The following is a 19453-nucleotide window of genomic DNA, read 5'->3' on the forward strand; positions in this document are numbered from 1 at the left end:
TATCATTATTCAATTTCTACCAATAACATTTTTCTAATAAAAATTCCTATAAACTCCTCTAAAGCTAATAGGAATCAATTTAAAATTCTGACAATATTTAATTGTTTAGATTGGACAGAATTACCAGTTCATATCTTACATCTGTGTGAAGTTAATACTTCAACTGTACCTTTTGTCCCTATATATCCAATTGGAAATTCAGTGTTTGAATTTTGCAAAGGATCTTCTTATTTTAAGTTCGTCAGACAGTACTAATCTTACCCACTAGATTTCTATTAGCAAGGAACCAGAAACTGGGGGTTAAAATATGAGTACCACATTCAAACAGGTCTCAGTGGGATCTGTTGATGTAGCTTTAGGGAGGCTTGGACAAATCCTCAGAGTCCCAAGTTGTTTCAAGAGCTTCACTTCTGAAAGCTGGCCATGCCTTCCAAAATACTAATGTACATTTTATGCTGGCTGTGACTGCCTGTTACAAAACACTGCCTCTGAAACAAGCAATACCTTCTTTTATATAACAGGCTACCTGAGGATGCCAGGAGCTGCCAAGGAGGGGAGAATTGGCTTAATGTTTTCTTTGGTCTCATATTATACTCATCACTGGCAGAACTCTTCTAGAAGAGAAATGGACATTTTACCACTCCTGTTTAAACCGAACCATCCCACAGGGAATAGTTGAAGATGTTCTGGTAAACAGAAAGGACAAAAATATCATTCTTTACCTCATGTTTACATATCCCATGCACAATCCAGCTGGGCTGGTCGTGAAAACAGGTTACTCTGGTGCCACCATGGACTATTGTGCTGGATGCTCCAAATAAAGCCATGCACAGGGGCGAAAGTTCTCCACGTCTCATCCTGACTTGCAGCCATGAGAAGATGAATTGGCAGAGGCACTGCAGAGCCTGCCAGGCTTGATGCATAGACACATCTGCATGTTTTGTCATACATACCACGTGCTTTAACTATACTAGTGTATGCAGAAGATCCAAATGTGCATTCTTATAATGCATGTGTCACAGTGCTTAGTGAAATAATGTTTATATGCCTGTGAAAGTTTTTATCTTTCAGTTTTACCACCTACAAAAATAATGGCATGAATTATGTTGAAAATAATGAACTATTTCATAGATTTATGGCAAGGATTATTTCGCTAAAGTTTATGAGTTATCTCAGAGATAGCAAGTAGTGCTGGTAGGATACATGATTAAGTTTGGAGCAAATATGAAGACTCGAGAAAGTTTCCTCGCTTTTGGAAAATGAGGATATACTGATCTTGTGCAATGTGACAAAACACTGTTCCCAGTGAGTGATGGATTAGACAGATGTCTTTTCCTGCAAGGAAGGCTGGTGGTGTGCCCTTCCCTAGTTACCATTCTGAATTAAATTGCATTTTGTAATCTACTCATATGTGCAGTTCAAAGGTCAGATATTTCTTATGTTTCTCAACCAAAGCAAACCACCTGTCATCTTCTTTTTCTATTTGATTTTCTACATAACAGCTTATAACTGCAACAGACCTTGTGACAATTTCCTTCAAGCAAATTTGCTATTTCTTATCTAATCCAAATAGCAGTAATTGTTTACTGTACCAATCCTGTCAAATTTAAAATATGAAGCTACTATTGTCAACAGCATTTTGATTTCCATGTAGACGGAACTGTTTCTTGGTATAAAATTTTCATTCAGCAAGCTGCCTGTTTCCATTACTCAAAGTTAAAGTCCAGATTACATTTTGCTACTACTTTGCTTTACCTCATTCAGGGGGTTTTCCCCTGTTTCTCCTCTTGATTCTTCCTCCTACTCCTAGTATACAATCAAGATTAGGAATGAGAAAACAGAAAATAAAAATACCCTTGTTTCATGCAAAGATCTCTGGGATACTGACAGGTGAGTTAAACTTAAGTTGTCAGAACATTTGTTTTCAGCTTGAACCCATGTCAGTTTTTCTCTAAACTTAAAATGGTATTTCTATAACTCAGGTCATAGTAGTAAATCCTTAGAATATATTCATGAAACCACAACCAATGTCCTAACATAGCTTAATTGCTAGTAAATTGATTTCTTCTGTGTCCTTACTAAATGAAATTGAAGTGCAATGATTTATAGTATTACCGTGCGACAACACTTAGTACATTAAATATTACATTATCCATTAAGCTGAGAAGATTTTATTTATACTGCTTTGTTTTTCAGAGATGCGTAATGACCCCCACCAGTAAATAAGTATTATGTCACTCTAATGGATTCCTCATGTAAATTGCAACTCCATCTATAACACAGCTTTCCCCAGCCTGCCCAGTTTTAGTCAAATAAATATTCTTACCAAAGCAAGTAGTCTGTTGTTCCCATTAATCTGTAAAATGGATTAGAGAATCAGATTCCTTGAATGTTAATCTTTTTGCCACATTCTGCTAATATTTTCTGAAGTGTTCAGAGCCCACATATATTAAAGTATTTAGGCTCCCACATGAAATCAAGGGAGTTGTATGATTCCAGCTTACAGGATTTAGGCTTTTATCTCATTTCAAATGTGAGTCAGACACATGGATCAGATTCATGGAACTTTAAGAGAAAATTTTTTGGTCCTGTCTTCTTTCCAATTTGTAGAAATACAAAACAAGTCAATTTCTAAATATTTAAAAGCCATGGTAACAGTAATGTAGAGCTACAACTGGGAAATCAAGAAGTTTGCAAAGAGATAATTTCATATTTTAGCAGAAAGAAGAAAGATTAAGAACAAAACGAAAAGAAGGGCAGGACTGATAATACTATACATAATAATCATACTGTCACTGATATTATTTTGTAGTGAGAATACATTTTCATCAAGTTCTTCACTGTGCGTTTAGTCTGCTGTATTTATCTCTGTTTTCAAGCATAGACAATGTAGACATAATAAAGATGAATCTGTTCTAGAGTCCAGGACAAGTCAAGATTAAATGATATTAATTTGTCTTTCTCATCAGAATGAATACCATATGCTGGTAACTCAAAACAAAGCCTAGTGTAGTCAGTCATGTATTTCATAAGGCCATAAACAGTTATTATGAAAATGGGAGTGAGACTGAATCCCACTCCTTTAGTTTAACCTTTTTATCTTTTTATTAACAGAAAATATATTGGTTTTTTGTTTATGATGCTTTTGCAAAAATATCACTTTACTTACAGAGATATCTATTTGAAATATTAAAAGTATTAACTGCCTCACAACTGAAGCCATCTTCTATGGTATCGTGCTGAGCTATGAGTAACACCCAATATCTTAGAACAAGCACAGTCTAACCATTTTGCTGTACTTGAGGATTACAACAGTTTTGATTGTCACCATACTTAATATACCCTTTTGAATTATCTATTTGCCACTTAGTGATCCTTAATATTCTAATTTAATTTATATAATCTTTACACCGTGAATCAAACAGAAATGTTTAAGCCATTTTACAGTCACAGAGTATTAAGAACAGCAACTCTTATTCTGATGCAGCTGCATCTATTTCCATGTAGCTCATGACATATATTTCAATAGATTTAGTCCCAGCATGACTTTGCTTAGATGATATAAGAATCCAGTCTTAACATAACAAGTGAAAGCATTTATTTTTAATGACTTTTTTTCCAGTATGGACACAAAATGATAATGAGCATCTACACAACAATTAAAAATTACACCGTTTTTTAAACTGATGTAAGATTTACCTTTGGGTTGATGTTTACAGACTACATTGACCTAAACCTTATCTCTTTAAGAGCTTGTTAAAATTCTCTGGCTAGTGCTTTCCTCCTTTTTGTTACCACAGGTTTTCTAATTTCTCAGTCCAATTTCTCAATTTTTTATTCAGCAGGTTTCTAATTTTCCTCCATCACCCATTTAGTTAATACCCAAATACCCAACACAATGTTTCATATATTGGGAGGAAAAAAAAAAAACAAAAAAAAAACAAGAGTGGAAAAGAAAGAGAACTGGACACTCATCTCCTTAATCCACCTGGGAGACTTGGCAGACTTTGGAGCCATAAGAAAACCACCACAGTACCCATTCTTCTGGTTAAATACGACCACTCCTATTCAACCAAATTCTGCTTATATTAGTAACATGTCTTTGATTTTGAGGGACAATTGTCTAGTAAAATCAGATTATATTAGGGAATAATAGGCACAATGCATATTTATGCAATATTATACAACAGCAGTGTATCATGCAATAGACCAAGGAAAAACAATGATTACAACTGAAAGTAACTGTTACATCATAATCCAATAACAGTACACAGACAGACTTCCTTATTAAAATAATCCACAGCCCTGGAAGACACCACATAGTTTGGTTACCTGACTGTCAGGGCTGTGATCACCAGTTTTGCCCTTTGCAGTGAAAGAAGTCTACCTGATATAGTCTGAGAATAGAATAATCTGCTTATCATTAACTAGTACCAATCAACAGTTCTCAATTCTTTCTGTTTGTGAAAGGAAGAGTCCAAATTCTTTACTACTTCATCTTTCTAGCTTATGCTAATAAATAGTAAAATTTACTTATGAAAAACTACTAGACAGAATACCTGCAAATGAACTGGCAGTATGAACAGAGGAGACTGCAACATCAAACACATCAAAAAGAAACTCTTACCTGGCAGTGGTTTTCAAACCTTCTAAAATGCAGGAGGCAAGAGGCAGATACGGAGGAACAAATCCAAGCCCGTTCTGAAGAACCACTTCTTATGGAAAACTGTTGAGAAAAACAAAAAGATTAACAAACATGAATCAGGGATAAAGAGCACAGGAATATTTCTCATTCAGCTTTAATCCATGAATTGCATGCAAACATAAAAAGCTTTGTAGCCAGATATAAGATTAAATTTCCCATATAATTGCATTCCAGATTACTTTTTTCCTCTTTCTCAGGTATTCATCTACAAACTAGGCCTAGGAAGATGACTAAACATTTTTATTTCTATTATTATGCATGCAGTATCCAAGTGCATGCTGTTAATCACAGACCTTGTCAGATCCATACTACACCAAAACTGTAGATCACACATACTCTGATCTACCTATTATTTCACTTTACGTTATTTGATGGAACTTAGTGTTTTGAAAAATATCCATATCCATTCATTTTACAGAAGCAAATCTAAGACTAAATGTATAGACAATGACAATTTGTATGTTGTGTCATAATCCAGATGCCATGTGCAAATTGTCATTATCTATACATTTAGTCTTAAAGCCTACTTCCTATGCTATAAAATAATATAACCAAAAATAATCTGCATGTACTTCTTAGAAACAGTATTAAAAAAATACAAAATCCATAGGACATTGCTATAACTGGAAACTATTTCAGCTTTTTCGTGTTTCTTTCTGTAATAAGTTTTACTGGGGAAATTCAACTTTCCCAAGAAAAGCAGCAGGGAAATAAGGGAAAGGCAGGATTTTTCAATCAAAAAGTCAGGTTTAATATCACTAACCAACATCTCCCTTTTCCTCACATACTTCACATTATCAGTTTACATGAGGACCGTCGTTCAGCCATATTTGCATCTTGTGTAAATTTTGGATATTCCTTTTTTTCTGCACAGCCGCATATATACACAAATACACACACAAACATATCAACCAAAAATACCCAGAAATCAAGGATGTATGTAAACAGGCTTTTTAAATTCTAAAATTATCAGTAGAGTAGATTTCTGATGCATTTCATATGGTTATATTTATATTTGGACATTTACAGAATATATATTGTATATTGAATTTTCCACAGATCTATTGAAGTTAGAATGCACTTTTTTATTAACTTACAGTATTAATTGTAAATACTGCAAATATACTGTTTTCTTTCTGTTTATATATTACCAATGAAGAGACACATTACACCACTTGAGCCTAGTGTATATAAGCACTTGTGATGGCAGCAATTCACTGCTGAGACACAGCAGGCATCTTCTAAGAGGCAGATCTTTAGAACTCAGAGCAGGACCTTGCAGAAAGGCTCAGCTAGCATAGAAACAAACACAGTACTGCTGTTTATTAGTGTACTCACTAATAAACAGTGCCCATGCAGAAGCACTCATTACCTCTGACAGAGGGCCACACTAACACAATTATATTGCTTCCAAGAGCCTTGATAGTTACATTCAAGCCTAATTGTAGCATCCCTGTGTGTGCTGGTGCCATGCAAACAATCTAGATGGAAACTTCACCAATTTTGGATACTTATATTCATTAACTTGGAAGAGCAAACCTCATCTATGTCAACAGATGCCACTCACTCCTGTATATCAGTCTACTTACCCCTAGAATTAAATAACCCTACAAATGATCTCAAATATTTCTTTTAATATTGTATTGAGGAACTTCGGCAACCATCACCTTTCTCAGGGAAATTAGCTGATCTTCAGAATTATGTCTATTTGAGTGAAATAGAGTCAATAGGCCACTCTCTATGTGCAAGATAATCCCCCCAAGTATTAGAATTCCTCTCAAACACTTAATTATTGCTTTAAAGATCTCTTGAAGAGTCAGGTGAATTCTGAAGTGTTCTGTTTGCAGAAAAAGATTCATTTTAACTATTTTCTGAATTATTTAAATAATCCTCAGCATAAACCACCACAGTATCTCATCTCATATATCCAGTTTATCACACAATCCTTTCCACACTTTCAAAATAGGTCTGATAATACCTATGCAGTGCTGTTCAGTGCATGTTCATCAGTCACTGTTTTTCTCCTTTAACTTACCTTTAACTGTAACAAGCATGACCAAGAATCCAAGGTGTCAGAGTCTTAACTTCTGCTTAACTTCTATGAAACCAAACTCAGGGTAGAGAACAGACTTTGCAATAATTTCCTCGTTTATGAAAAGACTGTAGCGTGAATGCCTATTCATGGACACTGATGATTATATAGTCCCTCATGCCCATTTGCCATCAGAGTTGTAGTACAAACTCATCCTCCCTCAGACACAGGGATGTTTATTCTTAATCTATAAAACTCTAAGAGCTACATCTCCTTATTTCCACTGTTCACTGATTTACTTGTTTCATACTAATATATAACAAATTCTATGTTATGTTGAATATTCTTAATGTACTATGCTACTCATAACAGTGCAAGAGGTATGAACCTAGAATTGTAGCATATTAATATGGGAGGAATCACAAAACAAAACAATTTTCCCAAAACGAGTACATCTGATGAAAGATATATGGTGAAGTGCCAGTACAGACAAATTGCAGGCTGACAAGCAACATATTCGCTTCTTTTTCTTGCTTTGTGGCCTCTAGGCAATATATGAATGCAACATCACCAGTCAAGAGAGCAAAATCTGCTGATTACAGACTGTGGCAACATAAGGCATTCAAACATTTCAGCATCTGCTGTTTCTGTATGGTTGCTGAGAGTGATGCATTAGGCTGCATCTCCCCCTTGCTTACCTCTAAACCTAAATGAGTCAGCAGTGACATCTGTGCAGGACATCAAGGAAGTTTCCCTGGATGCCACCTCTACTGAAATCTGAAAAGCAGGTCACAAAGTCCCAGTTGAACAATTGCACTGAGTTTCTGTTATATTCAAAATCTGCTCATCTTACTGAACTTACAAGCAGCAGCTACTGCTGAGATATATGGGACAAAAAAAATAAAGGAGGAGGAGGGGGAAATTCAGTGTCATCTGCAGACAGTTCAAGCACTGCTTGGAGATCCTCTCTTGGATTCCCTGTTGCTCTCTCTGTACACAAGGAGAAAAGCTTCTCCCTCTTGGCAAACCACAGAACATTTTGCAATGATTTTTGTTGTTTTGCAGATCTGGAAGTTGGAAGAAAAATCTCTACCCTGCTAGTTTTCACTGATATATGAAAAGCACTGTCACATTAAGTTGACTTGGACTCTGGAGCCTCACAGAAAAAATATCAAGGTCTGGGAAACAGGGTCCCTTGGAAAGAATAACATGTCAGTGGGAAAAGTCTGTCAGGTGGAGACTGATAATTACAGATTGTCAAGGCTATCCAAAGGAACACTATCTAAACACTTCAGCATAGTAATAATTCAGGGAGTAACACTGTTGTACTGATTCAAATGTCCTCATGATAAAACATTTATACCCTATTTACAGTAGTTAGGGGAAAAAAAAGCTTACACTTCTGACTTTTCCTATGGTTTCCAAAAGTTACTGCTCCCAAGGAAGGAAAGTCATTCTAGGAATATCAGCAACATCAGATTTTGTCATATATTTTCTCATGACCTATTACAAAATAAATAAATATGCTAACACCAAGTTCTCTTTCATTTCTCTTTTTCTTGCCTAATTTGACAAGGGGTTAGATGGGCTTCTCTTGTCACAGAGAGAAAGGTAAACTGGAATCCAAATCAAATTTGCGTCAAATAATCAGATCCAAAATTTACCAAAATAACAAAAAATACATAAATATTTTTCACTATCTTTAGTTTCTGTTTACCAGAATATTTTTCTTTTTTTTTAGTAAATTATATTTACACAATCCAAACATTGTTATGTGACTTTGAATAACTTTTCATAGCAGTGATTGATTGAAGGCAATAATATAATCAGGATTTGAAATATATTTTCCCCTATTGATACAATTTATGGATTCTGTCCTTGCTGAACTTTTTGGTCATTCTTTATTCAGGTCACATCAAAGGAAAGAGCAAAATGGACCAGTGAGTAAAAGCACTTTAACAAGCTAAGATAGGACACTCCGTCATTTTGTAATGAAATATTCAAACACACTGCCCACTGGTATCAGCGTATTCATGACTGATTTAAATGATACACTGAAAAATTTGCTTTAATCTTCTGTATAATAAGTCTTAAAAAATTAAAACTGAAATCACAGTTTAAAGAAAAAATATCTAGCAGACATTTCAATCATCTACTTGACTGTGCATTTTCTGATATTAAAGCGGTTGGTTTCAGTATAAAACAGTACAGCTGCAAGTGTAATGCAGTTTATGATCTAGAGTCAATAACTTGTAAGCTACTGAATGACTTCATGGGTATTGAAGTTACTACCTTTCACAGTAAAAAAAATAATGTTCTTAACAATTTTTCACCTGTGAAGAACTTGCTAACAAAATGGGAAAGAATATATTCTGCATATTCTGTCCTTATCCTGTTGTCTACCACTTTAAGCATCATTGTTTAAAATTCAAATGAGAATATTTGGAATATTTACTCATCCAAAATAATGTACCTGACTTTGAATACCCTTCTGCCACTTAATTATTTCTTCTGTAATATACATTTGGCAAACAGAAAGACTTCCGTACCACAGGTTTAACCAATAAAAATATATGAGCATAAAGGACTAAATAGCCCATGGACAAAAGAACTACATACAGAACTGATAGCTCAGTCTTTTTCACTATGAAATATGCCCATTTTAATGAGAATTTTGGACTTCTGTATTTTAATAAATTATTTTCCACTTGAACTACAACTGAAACAGAAAGAAATTATCTATGAAATTTACTATGACCCAGAGAGAATGTGGGTAGACACTTCTTTCCAGTCAGTACTTTTCTGAAAGTATTAATTTCTGGGGACAACACAGTCAAACAATTAGCATTTACCTGCATAAATTATATCACTGATATGTATTCATTGTTCCTCCTTTGCTCTAAATTAGAAGTTTTCTGCATGAATGGTTCAAATGGCAATCATTAATAGATATTCAAACATGGAGCTGAAAGACAGAAAGTTATGACTCCATTCAACTAGTCTAATTTGCTCATTTATTTATTAAAATTTAATGGAAGTGAAAACAAATTCTGAGGCCCACAAGCTTAAACTGTCTTCCTCAGAAAATTAATCACATTCAGCTACTTAGTATTTAGTAGAATGTGTGGTTTTTTTTCAAATACAAGAAAGAAGATTACATCAAAAGTAGAGAGAAAACTATTTCAGAAACAGATTAAAAGTGAGTTAAAACCAAAGGAATCCTATTGGGATACAGAGCTTTTCACTTCTGCATTTGCCAGCTAGCTCAGGGGCAGCCTTGGCTGAAAGCTGTTTACCCAAAGCAATTGCTTCCAACATGAAGTCAGCCAGCAGTGTCTTTCAGTTCTCCTTCTAACACTAACAAAATCTGCTATGTAGTCAGCATCCATGCTAGTAACAGATACAAACACAGAAATCAAGGTCTGAACAGGTAAGAGACAAACCTGACTGATTCCTGACGATGATCTCCACAGATTCAAACAGGGCAAGTGAAAAAGTTGGAATAACTTTTTCAAGCAGCTTTGCAGATGACATACTAAGTCTTTTTCAAGTTTAAAATACAAAACCTGATGAAAGGCTCTGGTACTAAAGCTTTCAATTTCTCAGATTATATGAGATTACTTTTTAAAAAAGATACTGTACCTGTACATAAATCTTCCATCATTTATAGCTCCAAATCATTACATTTCTGATAATAGTACTACCTGAAATAGATGAAAAGAGCGTTATCAGAATGTATAATCAATTATTTGCCTTGGCAATGCAATATTCCATTGAGTAGAATGAGCTTCATTTTCCAAATCTCAAATAATCTTATCTTTAATTTGATTAAAGCATGACTAGGAAAAAGCAGCTCTACATCCTTACATAACTTGGTGGATTTAGGCATATTTTCTGTCTTGGTAACAATGACGTGAACATCTTGTGAAAGAAAGAATGATTACAATAGAAATATTATACGTGTGCCTTTCTGAAAAATTCATTGCAGATCTGAAACAAAGGTTTTAGCTTTCTCATTTTATCTGGCAGTGTGTATTCTTTGTGCACTAAATGCTCAATTATACTTAAAACTATGTTTTCAATTATGTGATTAACTTTATGCATTTGCGTAGCCCCATTTAGCTTCATAGGATTATTCAAGCAGAGAAAAGTTTGCAGAATTATAGAATTACTTGTCGATAAGGGTTGGGTTTTTTTTCAAGGGGGAAAAAATAAAAGAGCCTTTGTTTCACAGTTATTCATTCATTGAGGAATATGTAGTAGCAAGTATTTCAGTTATTTTAATTGCAGCATGTTATAAAATAATGAAGATAATAATTCCCTGGAAACTGTTTATCTCCATTCTGTAATTTTACAAGCTTAGAAATGAAACTGTCTCTTCTAGAATAGTGACATTTCTGAATTGGTTTCTATGAAAGTCATCACTGAATATTACTCTGAATCACAATAAATTGAAGTAAATTATCTGTTAGAATGACAAAGCCCCAAAGTTTCTCAGAAACTGCTACAGAAATACATGGTGATTTTACAGTTTCTGGAGAAACAAAAAGACTTTCAATTTCAGGAATAACATTTGCTTTCTCTTGGACAAAATGTACACTTTCAATGAAAAGAGCAATCTTGGCCAATCAATTTAAATTCAGTCTTTTCTTTACTTTAAAATTTGTGCAGTCATTTTTTTAAAACAGTTTTAAAACAGAAATAAGTCAGTAAGTCTCACAAGGGACTGAATTTTAGTGTTTTCTAATTTACTCTTGTAACATGGATGTGTACAACAAAGCATAAGAGGCAATAACATAGATATGAGCAGTAAGAAAAAGCTGACACAAAATGAATATTCTATACTATCTTCATAGCTTCAAACTAATTTATGAGGCTGGGTAAATTTTTACCACATGATTTTTTTTCAAATTTCTTTTCAAAGTGAGGTCATATCCTATTCTTTCATGCAACTGTGCAGTTTAAACTGATGTGGAAACGCTGCCATTTCTTTGAGCTAAACTGTCTCAAGATGTTAGGGAGAATGATTTTGTGTCCATATATTATTTTTTTATCTGCTATTTGCAGTTTTATTCACTCAAGTTCTGTTGTAAACTCTGACTGAGACAACCGTCTTTATATTTTTAAAATATGCTACAAATAATTACAGCTGGAAATCACACACTCACCCATGAAGAAAGCATGGATAAAAATGTGAAAAGGTTGCAGTTAAAACTCAACAGAAAACTAGAAGATCTGTGTTCATTGCTGGTTCTAATGAACATCTTTTCAGACATTTAATCTTTCTATAACTCAACTATAATACATATTGTTATAGCTCTTATCTAGAACACAGTGTTCCTTTAATCAAACTTGCTTTGCTCCTTACTTTCTATATGTAAAAATAACTTCTAACTCAAACTTCACTCTGATCTTTCTAGATCTAGATTCTAGAAAGAAAGCACCATAAGAAAAAGTAGCAGTTTTATTCTCAGAAGCAATGTGCAACAATGTTGTTCTATTTCCCTTCTATATGAATGACATTTTGGACAATGGACAGAACGTTCACCTATCTAAAGTTAATAGTTAAGCTGTTCTTGTCTTCAACACAGAGCATGATTCAACAGAATGTGTCTACAAAGGATCAATTAACTGGATTTTCTGTTTTACTTTTCTTATCTTAATCTTCCTGCAGTAGGTGTAGTAAAATTATTTCTTAATAAGGAGAGTATGAGCTTGAACCTGCTTGCACTGAGCCATACTCCAGGGCTAAGGAGTCCACTGGGAACAGAGCAAAGCCACTGTCAAATTCAAGCTTCAGAATTAATGCCAGAGAGTTATTAAGAGTTAAATGCAAATACACTATCAGGAAAATGCCAAATCTATTTTCAGCCTGATTTGAGGAACTGCACATTTCAAAACTAACTTAATGACTGACAATTCACTGTATCAGTAAAACAAAGAACAATTAAATCAAGAATTATAAGTGATGCTGCTCTTCAGATCAAGACATCTTATTTGGATACATCTCTAAAGTGATTAGGGCCCAAATGGGTTGTGTAATCCCAGTTTTATACTCCTTTATTGACACTTGGCCAAACACTGAATTTTCAGTAAATCAGTCTGTCATTCAAGTATCCAGTTAAAAAATTTCAGTTAGCAATTTATTCATGTCAAGCACATTTTAGTAAGTGCATAATGTGCAGTTCAGTAATACAATGACTTTCATCTTAGTTCTTTTGAAGTTTAATGCATCGTAAACACCTTAATAGAGGTTTTTGATTGGGAAAGGACTAAATGGCCTTCTTATTTCAGCAGCTTCCAATGTGCATATACAGTCTTTCTCTTAGCACTGCTAATGCAAATGATATCACAATCTAATCATTAGAATTGGAAGAAATAGTTTTGTGTAGCAGTAGAATAATGAAGTCAATGTTCATTTCACAAATGGATCTTCAATTCAAGTGTTTCACTACAGACAAATTGTGTCATCTTTGCATAAAGACTGACTTTCAAATTAGAGACAGTAACTATTTGTTAACACATACATAATTAAACATACTGTATGTGGGAACTTTAGAGAACGCTGTTGTCAACAATTATACTTGTAAGGAATGCTAATTTTTTTCAACACATCATGAGTATTAATGGATATTTGAGTAATTCTACACACTTTAATGAAAGATTACATGTAGATCTTAATGTAAAGAGAAGCAAATTTGATTGAAGATACGCATCTTACCACTGTCCAACATTCAGACCAAGTGCAACTGTCTGAGAACTAAGACTGTCTCCAAGTCCTCTTCAGCCACACCAGTATACTGCAATGGAAAATATCCTTAGAGATCTGCTGAAGGGCATGAAACTTCCTGTCTAGATAAGAAGTACCAGTACAGCTCATTTTCCACAGTTTCCATCTGATTGGAATCCCCATTAGAAAAGGTCAGGTTTAATTTGAGACAGCTGCTTTCAGAAAGCCTGTAGTACATAGTTCAGGTAAGATAAAGGAAAATGAACGCTGCTTAGCTCACCTGGTAGGAAATCAATCTATTAAACTATGCATATAAAATATGAACTCAAGGGCATGTGGTTTTACTGCATAGCTACTGAATGTTAAGAATATGCAATAAATAAAAGTTGGTCTTAAGTTATGAAAGGAAGAAGATATTTGAAAAATAAGACAGACATTTTTAAGCATATATGAGAGGTCTAGCAAAATTTAACAATAGGTATTATTACTGCAGCTGTCATATCAGGATTTTGAGCTTTTTAATATCCATTTTAAGCAGTTCAAAGATATTTTGCAAAATCCCTGCTATATAATTAGCTTTAAAAATTACACAAGTCAGCATTTTTTCTGTACGGCACAAATGAAGGACAGAACTTTAAAATAATGCCACCTATTATTCACATAATTGAAAATCTCTACCAACATTGTCTTTGTTGTGGAAGCAGCTGCTTGCAAATGCCTTTAGAACAGATTTGGGTCTCTGTGTAAGCTGCTATTGGAATCAGAGCTTTAATAGTATGTGCCCAATGTATACAATTCCTGGGCGGCCCTACCAGAGCAGATAATTTCCTGGCAGCACATTAAGGATGCAATTACCATCATCATCATATCTGCATAGACTTTTCTTCATCCAGACCTACCTTTTTCAGTTTCTATCTGCTCCTTTATTGATCCCAAGTTGTTAGCTGCTTAGCTGTTTAGCCACACAGATATGATATGTACAATTCCATTGTCTTCTCACAGCTAATGCTGAAAGAAAAGCCCCAGAGAAACTGATTTAGGGGGAAAAAAAAAAAAAAAAAAAAAAAGACAAGGACTAAAAGACTAAAAGACTTCAGGCAAATTTGTATCTGCAGTCTCAGGAAGTTTGGCAGTTCTCTTATGTGCAGAGTGAGTAAGGAAAGACTGTCACCAAACACCTCTGGAATCAATTCTTCATATTCTCTTGGGGATATTCTCAAAATGGATCCTGTTCTTGGGCAATGACCTCAGCACCATAGCACGCATCTTGCTTTTGCGGACATCATCAATATTGCCAGGCAGTTTCACTGACATTAGGTCTCAATGAGAATTAGTGACTGTAATTAATACAAAAAGTGTCAGGATGGAGGCCGGCCACAAGCAGTGTCCCTGGGACCGGTGCTCTTCAACATCTTCATCAATGACATAGAAAATGGCATCGAGTTCACCTTCAGCAAGTTTGCAGATAGCCTGGTCTAGTGGTTGGCAACCTTGCACATAGCAGGGGGGTTGAAACTATGAAACAATCATTGTGGCCCTTTTCAACCCAGGTCATTCTGTGATTCTATGATAAGTCCAAGGTGCAGGCATTTGAAACCATCTGACCTATGTTACAGTAGCAGAATGAAGGGAGGTAGGAACAAAGGGCTGTGCGAAGGAATAGCACGCTGCACTTACAATGAATTTCTGCATAAAGCAATCATTCTGCATAAAGGAATTCCTTCTCATTTTTCATTTGTATTGTCACTGATTAAATGATGTTGTTCTACGCATTACTTGAAAGAGGGGAACAATAAGGTAGACAAAAAGACACTGAAAAAAGGCATATAGGAACTGAGGTTTTAAATTTATACCAACTCTGAAAGCATATGTATGCCTACCTAGGATTTGACAGATATTTTTTTCAAATTATATCAAGTATATGTACTTTCTTCACAGGTAGTTCTTTAAAAAACTTGCCTATTTAAAGATAACATTTTAAAAAATAAAATATATTGTCCAAGGAAATTTAAGACAAGTAGAAATATTCTTGTCACTCCACACTGGCAGAATGAGAGCAAAATGAAAACTGGGACAGAGGAATAAATCAAGTAATCATTATTTTAAATAAAATGCTGATCTGGTAGAGGAAGCTACTGAAGGTAAATTAGGAGTGAGACGATGTCTCCTGTCTATATGGTCATCCCATTAGCACCAGCAGGAATTTCATTCATGAATGGAGCCTTATTGTCATGGGAATAACAAGAATTAATGATACTGCTTCATACCACTGGTCCATCAAACTACAGCATTTTGCTTTCCAACATATTGAAAGCACCATGTTTCATTATAGGAAAAATTATCCTCTTGATTCAAAGAGCACAGCATTTTATTGAATAGATATTTTCAGTTGTAACACTACCCCTCTCCCCCACCTCATTTCCCCCCCCCCCCCAAAAAAAAAAAAATAACCAACAGTATGTTAGTATGAAGCACAAAAGTACCAGCAGCTCTCTGGTGAAGTGATAGTTCCACATGACATCCCCACAAACACTGCAAAACTGCTGACCCTGTACGAGATTTAAAGTCTTATGCTTATAGTCTAAGGATTGAGGTTTAACACATTTTACCTGGATATTGTTTAATATGAGAGACTCAACTATCATATTAGTGAGTACAGTTCTCAGAAATGAAATTGGACTTAGTGGACAAGATTATGAAAAATGCTGAGAGGGATTATGGAAAAAACAGATACAGTCAAATAGAAACATTCACCTACCTCAGCTAAATCAATTGAAGTTAGATGTCCAGTCTACTTTAATGATCTTGAAAATCCTATTAGATACCTCTAAGCATCTAAATATCTTTGCAAACATATCCTTCTGCATATCCATTAATAAGAATCACTGGACTCGAAAGGCTAAATGGACAGCCTCATCTGCAGTACACAGCTGTACTTTTCAAGCAGAATTCATACGATCTGACAATACAGCTGTCCAAGGAAAGATCCCTCTGCCATCAACAGAGGAAGATAGACACCAATCATAAAACCCCACATAAAGTATAAAGCACTCTCTGGAAATACCTTCCTCAGACTTGGTATAAATTGGCCTCTGGAAGACACTTAGAGGGACTTTAAATGACTAGGCTCATAATTCATATCTGCAGTCTGGAAACACAAGGCAGAATTCTTTGTACTGCTCATTTCAGAAGGACTTTTTGTTGTAGCTTTTGCTCTGCCCCAAACAGCAATTAGGTTCATGGCTTAACTGGTACAGTTGTGTAGGCTATCACATTAGAGGAAAAAGATTCAATCGACACATAATTTTAAGGCATCTTCTTTTTTTCTTTTTTCTATTTTACATTGTCTTGCATGCATGAATCCAAGTGAACTGCTACATACCCATGTGTGGAATCACTGGGTGAATGCATCAGGTCACATAAAGGCACAAAGATGCAACCATGCTTTAATATGCATGCTTATTTAGGAAAATATTTTAACATACAGACAGTAAAGTGTTCTCTGTTTCAGAATTACACATTCAGGACAGCTGACTAGTACAATCTGCTATGGAAGTGCACAAGATTTAGTCCCAGATTTGACTAAATTCATGAAATCAAAATATAAAAAAAAAACATATTAATTTGAGGAATGGGCAAATTTCAGATACTACTGGGTGAAAAAACTTCTCAGGTTCTTCTCCAAAATGCTGATTGATGGTGGGAACAGGAAATGTTGAGGTACGTCAGGACAGGGTCAGCAAATTTACAGGCAGAAGGAAATGAAAGGAAATGGTGAATTAGCTTTGAGAAAATGGCAGATATAATGAGGACATGACAGCAATAACAAATAAAATTATTTTTCACAATGTTCCCTATTCTGTGAAGTGCCCAACAATTCATTGTGGAGAGACAAAATGTAGGTGGGAAATGAAGAGCACGCATTCTCATTCTTCCTACACTTTCCATAAAATCTCATTTATTCACTAGTGAACAATTAATGGAGATACCTTTTGCAGCAATTTCATTTCATTGTATCAAGTTTTGCTCAGTTTCTAAGCTTGGAAATGTGACCAGCCTGCAAGTAGAATAGCAAGTCAGTTTGTCAGTACTCCACTTGTTTTCTTATCAGTTACTATTACAATAATTATATTTAGCTCCAAAATTAACTTACATGAAATGACCAGTATTTATAATATCAAGATATTTGAATAATGAATGTGCCATTTTTAGTGCAAAAATTAGTTAAATTAGTCTGAAATTACCTGGCAGAAAATAAAAAAAATTCTACAAGTACTGTTTTATAGGTTTTGAAAGCTGCTCATTTTATTTGTAGTATAGGCATTTTTTTTAATTTTTTTTTCCACTCTAGTTGAACCACTTTTAAACACCACAGTGTCCATTAATTTCAAGGGATGTCTAAACAGAGCTATATTATTTATCACTTACTTTTTGGATTTATCAAGACAAATCAGAAAAAAAAAAAAAAAAAAAAAAAAAAAAAAAATCGAAGGAAAAGCATTCTAATACGAGCTTCCTGAGTGTGTGGAGTAGGAGTTTTTATGCTCACAAAGAAACTCAGGAAACTTTTGATCTGAGAGACTATGAACGTAAATGATCAGAAAGAATGTCATAGAGGATTTGTTTATATTTTTAAAACTGTACGTAAAAATTATTTATAAAGGAAACAAAATGCAGGCAAGAAATGAAAGGCTTTCTTTGATAAATTAAAAATGTTTGCTTTCTGCTATAATATAAGAAAGCTAGATGTAAGAGAAGTGCATTGTGTGTATGTTCAAAGGCTTAACAGCATGAGGTATAGAAGTATTTAAAACGGTAACAGCTCAGAAAATAGTATAGGTCTTGAAATTAAATCATCCTCATAAATAAATCATCAAATAAATATAAAATGACAAATTGGTATTAGTCTAATACAGACTTAGCTGAAGTATTAAGTATTAATATCTTTTTTTTAGATATTTTCCTTTCTTTTTAGAAAGGAAACTTGCTAATAAAAATTGAGTTCAAATAAATGCCCTTAGGTCTAAGTATTTGTGAACCAATTTTCCACTGCTTTTGACCACTAGTAAAAATTCTAGTGATGTCATATCATCCTTAAGATGTCAAGCTACGTTGCAATGCATCTTTGAGGTCTGCTTTACTATTTCTGAAAGGGAAGTGCAGGTTCTATAGCTCTCCATTTACACATTAGCTTTACAGTAGCATCTCAGGGAATGGTTCCCTGTACTCTTAGAAATGGACCTGCACTTTCAGTGGCTGCTGTACATCTCTTCCTTGTCTGGAGGACCATGGGCCATATGACTGTATGCAAAGGTGTGGTCGGCCTGATACATATGAATAAAAGATTGCCTACTTTGCACAATTGGCTGAACCTAAGATTTCACAGGAAATTTTCCTTGAAAGACAGATTAATCTGAGAATATAGGACACTGGATTCAGGAGAATCTCCTCATCATGAAAGTCATATGAATAAGGAAAATCCCAGCTACCTAGTTCTTACCAGAAGAAAATTCTCCTCACAGTATGCTGCTAGAAGGAAATTTTGTATCCTTTGCCTTTTCAACATACTTCATACGAATCACTTTTTCTTCACATACATAGAAATCTTCTGACCCTTCCTGCTACCACTGTCAGGCTTCAAATTGTTTGTTCTGAAACTAGCCTAATTAAGTGGTGAGATTTTTAGGGTGTGAACCTTGTCTAATTGTTGTGTACAGAGTATAAACTACTAATAAAACTAAATTTTATCTCGTGCTTTATTATGACTTAAGCACGGCTGATATGATCAAGGTGAGGCAAATCTCCATGTGTGTTTGTACTTAAAAAATTTCAGACCCTTCTGCCCTCTTTTAGCTACATTTACATTCCCACAAAACAGGAGCAAGCTCAGAGATAATAAATGCCTATCATGTTTAATGAAAATGGACAGGTATATTGAAGATACTACTTCCCTAAGGAAAAAAATACTGCACTGCATTCTCAGCAT

General features: G+C 34.6%; 1 long non-coding RNA gene across 1 annotated transcript in view; it reads right to left on the reverse strand.

Annotated features, from left to right (window-relative positions):
* Positions 1-4532: 4532 nt before the first annotated feature.
* The window catches only part of LOC107313890, a 61414-nt gene continuing 46493 nt past the window's right edge, over positions 4533-19453 (reverse strand). The window contains exons 3-7 of the long non-coding RNA XR_001555247.2: positions 14367-14475; positions 13459-13537; positions 10380-10441; positions 7436-7514; positions 4533-4726 (exon numbers count right to left, since the gene is read on the reverse strand). This is a non-coding gene — a long non-coding RNA (uncharacterized LOC107313890). The remainder of the gene's footprint in view (positions 4727-7435; positions 7515-10379; positions 10442-13458; positions 13538-14366; positions 14476-19453) is intronic.

Source organism: Coturnix japonica, chromosome 4 (genome assembly GCF_001577835.2).
Source record: "Coturnix japonica isolate 7356 chromosome 4, Coturnix japonica 2.1, whole genome shotgun sequence".
NCBI classification, from domain to species: domain Eukaryota; kingdom Metazoa; phylum Chordata; class Aves; order Galliformes; family Phasianidae; genus Coturnix; species Coturnix japonica.